The sequence below is a fragment of the Triticum aestivum genome, chromosome 4D, assembly GCF_018294505.1.
Source record: "Triticum aestivum cultivar Chinese Spring chromosome 4D, IWGSC CS RefSeq v2.1, whole genome shotgun sequence".
Lineage (NCBI taxonomy): Eukaryota > Viridiplantae > Streptophyta > Magnoliopsida > Poales > Poaceae > Triticum > Triticum aestivum.
This window is the reverse complement of record NC_057805.1, coordinates 331963456-331973026: the sequence shown is the minus strand read 5'-3', so window position 1 is coordinate 331973026 and position 9571 is coordinate 331963456.

Genomic DNA, 9571 nt, shown 5'->3' with positions numbered 1-9571 from the left:
CCTCCTTTGCACCAAAGAGGAAACTGGTACACTGCGCCCTGGCGCCCGCCTGGCCTCGATCGTCATGGCTCACGTCACCCGAACCTCACGAGGTGAGCCTTGCATAGAAATCTCCACTCCTCAGGAGCCAGCTTGAGGAGGCTGATCCCCTTGGAGGTCTTGGTGTCGTCCGCCTCGCGAGGCTTGGCCCCTCGCGACGGTCTTGGGTTGTTGATGTTGAAACTGGGCCATACCCGACCGTCGATGAAGCCATGCCGCGGGCCACAGGCAGGCAAGTCTGTGTACCCCCGTATCCAGAACACCGACAGTAGCCCCCGGGCCCAAGGCACGCTCGGACTTGGCTTCTAGGCGAAGCCAAAGGGCAAGTGCGGAGCGCCGCGGGCCTTACCACCTGTGGCCTTGGGCGACCCGTGGCGATTGATGGGACGTGGGTGTCCCCGCTTCCCCGCGCTGCCTCGGCAACTGCCAGACTTGACGAGTCGCTACTGCATGCAGAGAAAGCCATCATCGTGCGAGATCGTGGAGGCCGGCGGTTGGCCTCCCTCTGGCTATAAATGAGGGGGTGGGGCAGAGCTCTCCTCGCTCATCTCAATCTTCATCTTCCTGCTGCCCGTTCCTTCTTCTTCTCAACCTTGCCGTAGTTGCAAAGCTCATGGCGCTGGCAAGGAGGTTCACAGTCATTGAGAAAGGGAAGGCTCCTATGGAGGGGCCTGCTTCGCCACCGCCCAAGGGGCCGCGGCCATCCCCGCAAGCATGTTGCGACCCCAGCAGTGGCCTCCAGGGGTGCAGGCACGCTTCTCCGGAAGCTGGCTTCTCCCTTGGCATCTGCGGCGGCGCTTCTTCTCGTGGCGGGGGCCACCAGCCACGGCGCAGCCCCTGCAATGAGGGGAGGCGCGCCATGGTCGCCCGTCCTCCTCGATCATGCTTCCCCTTGGTGGACGCGCTCCCGGAGTTTGTCGTGTGGTCGGAGAAGCTCGCCGGCACCTTGCTCTGGCTTCCACGCTTCTTCACCGGCAAGCTGCCGGCCTCGGGGCTAAACGGCCTCTAGTTGCAGGCTGACGGCTGCTGCTGCAGGGCCTCATGGGTCGGGATCGAGGTCACCGCACAGGCAGCATGGTCTTGGCCCGCGGCTGGCAGACATTTGCCCGCGCGCAAGGTCTGAGTGAGAGGTGCACCCTCCACTTCAAGTACGGCGGCCTTGCGACGCTCTTCATGAGGGTGTTCAGGAAGGACGGCCGTTGCGCGGGGTGCTGCCCAGAAGACGACAGCGGCGACGATGAGCTTCGCCTTGTCGTTCGCCGCGTCGGCGACGAGGGTGAGCTTGTCCTTGACCATGTCCGCACTTCCTCCAGCAGCTGCCGCTCCTCTTCAGGCAAGAGCTCCAGCAGCGCCGGCTACGACCAACCTCCGTGCCGCCGAGCTCGCATCGAGGAAGGCGGCGGTTTGTCTCGCCGCCACGCCCCGGTGAAGCGGGAAGAGGGCCCGAACTGAGCTCGGGGCTGTCGAACTTGGCTTCAGGATCCGCTGCGGTCTTGCAGGCCACTTCTGTTTAACCTTTCCTCTCTTCTGCATGTGAAAAAAGTAGATTGCCCCGCTAAGGTGTGTAATGAACTGTGGCAGTTATGCCCTTATGCTATGCTTATTATCTTGATGCTATGTCATGGTATTTGTATTCCGAGTGGGCACGGGTAGGGTAACTTAACTTGACATGCTCGCGGTAGCTTCCCACCTCGCGAGGGCACGACCCTTGATGCCAGGCGGAGCCCCCTTTCCTGATGACTTGGGAGCCGTTGATCTAGGGAGGCGCTGTAGAGCTGCTGCAGAGTTGTTAAAAAACTTTAACGGGGCATATCATTCTTACTTGCGCGAGCCCCCTGCCACGGGTTTAGCTGTGGCTTAATGCTCCGCGTCGCGCTACCCGGGGGGCATGGACATGAGAGGGCGCACATGCTCACGAGCTCGATCGAGGGTGTCTCGCGAGGATTAAGAAAGCCGAAGCACTGGGGCAATGGGGTTTTGGCGGGGCGTGCTTGCGTGCGGGCAGACCCAAGTGCACACACCTGCCTAGCCCCCACGTGCGGGACGCGCGAGGAAGAGCGATGGGCAACTGCCGCCCTTTCCTGGCCAAGGCTAAGAATGAGTGAAGCGAGAGGAGAGAAAACCCAACTTGAAAAACCAAAACGCGAAAATTCCAAATTCATTAAGAAACGGCAAACAAACTACAGAAAGCAAGCAAATGAACAGCCGCGTCCGGCACCTAGTCTAGTCTTCTCACCAGCTCGGAGCTAAGTGTTGCCACTAGGACGTGGGAGGGAGCCCCGTACGGCCCGCGGGCGACACTCAGGAGACTCCGGGGCGTGTACAACCCCACTCATTATTACGTCACGAGCGGAGACCTTCACAGGTGTGAGCCTTGCTTCATGGGTAGAACTTCTGGAGGTGCTAGATGTTCCAGGCATTCTGGATGGGGATCCCGTCCCATGTCTCCAGGCACGCGGTGCAAGGCCTGGAGACACGGGCAATCCTAAACGGGCCCTCCCACATGGGAGAGAGCTTGTGCAGCCCTTCCTTGGAGAGCACCCGCCTCAGGAGGAGATCACCCACCTCAAGCGTCCTGGGGCGGACGCTGCAGCAGTGGTACCACCGCAGCGCCTGCTGGTACTACCTTGCCGCTCAGAGCGAGGCTTGACGGCAGCATTCCTCCCCCAGCATGAGATCCATCCCACACGTGGTGTCCTGGCGTGCCTCGTCGAATGCCAAGACCCGCGTGGAGTGATGCTTGACCTCGTGTGGGAGAACTGCTTCAGCTCCGTAGACGAGGAAGAATGGGGTTTCGCCCGTCGGCTTGGTTGCGATGGTGCGGATGGACCATAGCACTGACTGGAGCTCGTCGAGCAAGCCCCTGCCGCAGGCCTCGAGCTTCTTCTTGAAGGTCCTTGCCTTGAGGCCTCTTAGGACCTCTGCATTGGCGCGCTCGGCCTGGCCATTGCTCCTGGGGTGTGCCACCAAAGCGTAGCATATATGCGTTCCGAGGGTAGCACAATATGTTTTGAAAAGGTTCCTGGTGAATTGCGAGCCATTATCAGTGATGATGTGATTAAGAACCCCAAACCGGCTCACGATGCCCTTGATGAACTTAACAGCTGAGCCGGCCGGGATGGTGCAGACAGCTTCCACTTTCGCCCACTTGGTGAACTTGTTGATGGCAATGTAGAGATAGCGGTAGCCCCCTGGCACTCGAGGGAATGGTTCCAAGGTGTCGAGCCCCCAGACCGCGAACGGCCATGTGAGCGGGATAGTCTGGAGGCCCTTCTGATGGATTTGCTTGGTGTGGAATTGGGAGGCTTCGCAGGATCTCACCAGCTCGGTGGCGTCGCTGAGTGCCGTGGGCCAATAGAACCCACCGCGGAACGCCTTGCCCACGAGGGTACGTGATGAAGAGTGGTGTCCGCAGTCCCCGCCGTGTATGTTGTCCGGCAGCTTGAGCCCCTGCTCCCTGGAGATGCATCGCAAACAAACATTGTTGGGCAGCTTACGGTACAACTCACCGTCCCGGACGTAGTATGCGGTGGCCTGGCGAGCCACCCGCTCTGCATCTTCCTCTTCTCCGACAGGGTCCCCTGAAGCAAGTACACCTTGAAATCCTCGGTCTAGCACCCCTCCTAAAGCTCGAGCGCGAGGAGCAGACGGGCCCCCGAGGTTGTGCCGCAAGCAGGGGCACCTACCGCTGGGGCTCGGGGAAGATCCTCCTGTGGTGGTGCTGGTTCCGCATCGGGGAGAGCTGCTGACAGCTTGAAGAGCCACTCCTCAAAGACGCCTGGCTCCTAAGGCAAGCACCAGGACGCCCTTTTAGCAATGTCGTCCGCCTCCTTGTTTGTGCCTCATGGCACGTGTTGTAATTCCAAGCCCGAGATTGTTTTTCCATCTTGCGTACCTCTTCTAGGTACGCCTCCATGTGCTCGTCCTTCGGGGTGTACTCTTTGTTGGAGAAGTTCACGAGGAGCTAGGAATCACCCCTGATGGTGAGGTGCTTCACCCCCAGCGCTGCTACAGCTCTTAGGCCGGCAATCAGGCCCTCATACTCTGCGGTGTTGTTGGAGACCTTTTCGCCCTGCTGGAAGCAGAGTTGTACGGCATAGCAGAGCTTGTCCTTGATGGGTGAGATGAGCACTGCTCCAGCCCCCGCACCCTGACCTGCGAACGCACCGTCGTAGTACATGATCCACCCGTCCGGCGCCTCGTCTCCGGGCAAGAGGGAGCGATCCTCGCATATTTCACGGTCAGGGGCGTCAGTCCATTCCGCCATGAAATCTACGAGGGCCGCACCCTTGATGACCCTGGTGTTGCTGAACTCCAGCTAGAACGCCTGCAGCTCAATGTTCCACATTGCGACCTTTCCTACATTGTTAGGGCTCCGGAGTACCCTCTCCAGTGGGTAGGCTGAGACGACCTTGATGGGGTGGCCCTGGAAGTAGTGGCGCAGCTTTCGGGAGGCGACGAGGAGCGCGGGCAAGAGCTTTTGCGGCATGGGGTCGCGCGCCCGCGCCTCCCGTAGCACCATACTGACGAAGTAGAACGAATGCTCGACGAGGGAGGAGGTGTTGGCGACGTCTTGTATCTCTTGAGAGTGCTGGCCTTCAAGAGTCTTTCTGTTTGCTGCATCGACCACGGCCTCAGGGGCCCCACCGACTTGGGGTTGGCTGGGGCCTTAGGGGTGACGTTGTCCGGTGGTGCAGTTGAGGCCTCAGGAGCACCATCCTGGGGCCGCAGCGTCTTGCGCAGCGCCGAGGTGCCCCGCCATGGGCCTTCGGTCGGGCGCTCTTCCCTCAGATCCACTAGAGTGGCACTAGCGGAGTGAGGCGTGGCGGCCAAGTAGAGCACCAAGGGCTCGAGGGGGCGCGGTGCCACCATCACCGGTGAGCTGGTGAGGTATCTCTTGAGGTCTTGGAAGGCCGCGTCAGCTTCAAGGGTCTACTCGAATGTCCCTTTCCTTTTCATCATCTTGAAGAACGGGAGGGCACGTTCCCCTAACTTGGAAATGAAGCGCCCCAGCGAGGTCACGCAGCCCGCCAGCTTCTGCATCTCCTTGAGGGATTGTGGCGGGCTCATGTCTTCTATGGCCTTGACTTTTTCTGGGTTGACCTTGATTCCTCTATGTGACAATAGGAAACCCAGCAGCTTGCCGGAGAGGACGCCAAACACACACTTCTCAGGGTTGAGCCGCAGGTCCACCTTGCACAGGCTGGAAAATATTTCCTCCAGGTCCCCGATCAGGGTCCTTGCCTCCCGAGACTTTACTACTATGTCATCGACGTAAGCCTCGGCGTTCCTCCCGAGCTGTTGGCCCGGAGCGATATGCATTAGCCGTTGAAAGGTGGCTCCAGCATTACGCAGTCCGAATGGCATACAGGTGTAGCAGTACACCCCACAAGGGGTCAGGAACGCCGTCTTCTCCACATCTTGCACAGCCATCTTGATCTGGTGGTAGCCCGAGAAGGCGTCCAAAAAGCACAGGAGATCACACTCGGCGGTGGAGTCGACGATCTGATCGATGCGCGGGAGCGGGAAGGGGTCCTGAGGGCAAGCCTTGTTGAGGTTGGTGAAGTCGACACACATGCGCTCCTTCCCGCCCTTCTTGGGGACAATAATCGGGTTTGCCAGCCACTCTGGGTACCACACCTCCCGAATGATGCTGGCATCCTGCAGCTTGCGGGTCTCTTGGATGATGAACGATTGCTTCTCTGTGGACTGCCACCGTGCCTTCTGCTTCACTGGGCGCACGTTAGGGCACACCCTCAGGTGGTGCTCGATTATCCCCCTCGGGATTCCAACCAGGTCCTTAGGCTCCCATGCGAACACTTCCTTGTTGGTGCGCAAGAAGCTGACCAACTCCTTTTCTTGGTCCGGGGAAAGGCCGACACCTATGGTGAAGGTGGCGCTCGACGCCCCATCTTCCTCAACTGGTACTTGCTTCGTCTCGGCTCGATCTTGAGAAAACAACTGCCTCTTCATGGCCGGCGCAGCCTCCGGGGCCTCTGGGGCCCCTTTCTTACTCCACTGCACGACCGCCTCTGTCTTGAAGGTAAGCTTGAGGGCCAGCAGTGCGTGTTTGGTGTCCCCTGCCACTGTGAGGACGCCGCTGCTCCCCAGCATCTTCATGAGGTTGTAGGATGGGTGAGTTGCTGCCATGAACTTGGCTCAGGCTGGGTACCCGAGGATGGCATTGTATGGGAGGCCGATCCGGGGCGATGTTGAAGTCGATAAGCTCGGTGCAGTAGTCGTCATGGGTCCCGAAGGTGATGGGGAGGCGGATTTGCCCCAGGGGTCCGGTGGAGCCGTCGCCGACCCCGGAGAAGGGCTTGGTGGGGCGGAGCCAGCCATAAGGCACGTGAAGAAAGCCGAATGCCTCCACAGAGAGCATGTTAAGGCTGGCTCCGCTATTGCTGAGGGTCTTGGTGACTACCACGTTGCAGATGGTGGGGGTGCAGAGCATCGGGAGTGCACCGGCGCTCGCTGTGGTGGCGGGGTGATCCTCCAAATCGAAGTGAGGTCGGCCTTGGGCGCCGCCCAGCCCGGGGGAGCCCCCGACTGCACGCAGGCGGCACCCACTTGGCAGAAAAACTACTTGATGTGACGATCCGAGGGTGGCACTTGCAAGCCACCGAGGAGGGCTGCGACGGCATGGGGCACCGATGCCGTGAAGTGCGCGATGAAGAGGTCACGCAACTCCTCCCAGGAGGCCACGGAAGACTCTGGCAAGTTGAGCAACCAGGCGCGTGGCACGCCCACGAGGGCCATGGGGAGCCAGTTGGCCATGACCGTGTCGTCTCCATCGGCTACCCAAACCACCTTCTTGTACGCTTGGAGGAAGCTAGCCGGATCTGCCGTGCTGTCGTAGCGGGGCGGCAACTCCGCCCTGAACTTGGGTGGCCACTGCACCCGCCGCAGGGCGGGGGTTAAAGCCCGGAGGCCCATGGCTCCCCAAAAGGTGCGTGATGGTCCAGTCGACGGTGGAGCGCCTGCCATGAGAGCCGGCAGCGGAGCGCAACGGACAGAGCAACGGATCTTCGACGCACCCCTACCTGGTGCGCCAAATGTCAGATTTCGGGTTCCGCAAACCCTTGAGAGGTTCGAACTCTGGGGTGCGTGCGAAGATCTCACTCTCCCCAGCCTACCGACTCGCCAATCTCACAGCCTAGCGCATTGAACTCGAAGGAAATGGGACACGACAATTTACCCAGGTTCGGGCCACCTTGCGGTGTAAAACCCTACTTCTGCTTTGTGGTGGATTTGCCTCGAGGGGCTGAGGATGAACTAGTACAGTGGAGAAGAACCTCAGGAGGTGTGTTCTTGGGCTCAAGTGAGCTGGTGAGGGTGGAGTGGATGTGGTTCCTCTCCTCCCACAGTGGTGGCTAGGTCCTATTTATAGTGGCCTTGGTCCTCTTCCCGAACGGAGGCGGGAAGAGATCCCACAACGGCCAAATTTGAAGGGAGACAACAAGTACCTCTTATCCTGACTAAAGTGGCCTTCTCCTACAAAAGCCTCTGGTCGTGACGCTGCAGTGGACTCGGCGATGACCTCCGTCCTGCTGTCCTGGCAGTCTTGGTCTTGTTGCATGGGAATGGAAACCTTTGGCTGCTTCCTCGGGACTCCATGCCTGCTGGTTGCCTCCTTTGCACCAAAGAGGAAACTTGTACAATGTGCCCGCTGGCGCCCGCCTGGCCTCGTCATGGCTCACGTCACCCGAACCTCACAAGGTGAGCCTTGCATAGAAATCTCTGCTCCTCGGGAGCCAGCCTGAGGAGGCTGATCCCCTTGGAGGTCTTGGTGTCGTCCGCCTCGCGAGGCTTGGCCCCTCGCGAGGGTCTTGGGTTGTCAATGTTGATATTGGATCGTACCAGGTCGTCGATGGAGCCACGCCGTGGGCTGCAGGCAGGCAAGTCTGGGTACCCCCGTATCCAGAACAACGACACCGACCCCTTCTTCCTTGTTGTCGTACGTAGCATGGGCAGATCGGGCCTCCCGCCACACGCCTAGCCACATCCTGATGATCCTATGGTACAACTTTCTTTGAAACTATCATTGCTCTTGCTGCATGCGGATCTTTTTCGATTCTGTAGTCGAATCTAGGTCTTGGTTCAAAGAGGAAAGAATGGTGGGGCGGGGTGGAGCATGAATCTAGGATGTGGTTCAATGAGGAAAGGAGGGAGCGAAAGTAGTATAGACTGGCTATCTAGCCGCTTTGTTGGTCGAAAAGGGAAAAAGGGGGTAACCCAGTACACACATCTGTAAGGAACCGATCTCTTTGTTGAAGAAGGAAAGAAACTTGGGGGTCGGGTAGTTTGTCCAGGACTAGATTTGCTGCCCTCACATAGGAAAAAGGTTCAAACAGAACAAATATGGGACCAACGCAGATATGCTGCTTGGCAACATACTCTGCATCACCCATTTATACGTGTGGACGCACATGGTGCTGGCATGTCCCATGTCCCATACAACTATTTTGCTATTGTTAATCTAAGAACCGCTGGAAAATTGAAGCAATGCCACTGTTAAAAGTAAATTACGTTTTTAACGAATGTGTTTTTAAGAGAATGACTGTTAATATGAATCAATGCAACCATTTTAGAAATTTCGGTCAAGATAAGTTAGATGCTTCTTTTAGTCGATGTATGTTTCATCCAACTTTATTGGCCAGTAATTGTTTCCTTTTTTGCCTTTGTTAAAACAGGGATATCTATTCAACTTGTTGCTATGGTGAACTTAAATGTCACATCAGCGACTTTGCTTGACTTAGTTGAACTACACAAAACGAGATTGGATTTCCTATTCGTGTTAACAGATTCGTAGGTGATCTTGTCAGCGTCATGAAAGGTCAGTACCTGCCTTCATCCACATGATCGTGCAGTGTGCTTTGAGATGTTGTGCTACTTGTATTGGTACTGTTTTAAGTAATTGTTGAATTGAAGCTATTGAATTGTTGTCTTTTCCCATTAAGTGAACAAAAATGGGACCAACCCAGAGATGATGCTTGTTGCTTTGTTACAACAGACTCCGCATCACCCCTTTATAAGTAGATGGAAGCACATGGTGTTGTTGCGCCCACTCTCCCCTGGAACTGTTTATGCTCTTTGTTAATCTAATGCCGCTGGTAAAATTAAGAAATGTCACTCTCAGAATTAACTACTGAATCTTAGTTCAAAACTACAACACTTATTAGGGATCAGTGGGAGTACCATTTCTGTTAGGGATCCGCCGGAGTACATGTTTAAGAAATGTATTGCTGAGATAATGTCTATGTTATTATATATCAGTTACAGTGTTTTACAAATGGTACTATCCTGCTTTGTAGTTCTTTCTACATGTTTAACCAAGGTATTGTTAAGATAATGTCTCTGTTAATATGAATCAGTTGCATTGTTTTAGGAATGGTACTTTTCTGCTTTGTCATTTTTATTCATGTTGAAACAAGGCATTGTTAAGATAATGTCTCAGTTAATATGAATGAATCACACTGTGAGAATTGCTACTCTCCTGCTTTGTTTCTCATTAAGATAAGGTAGATGTTTT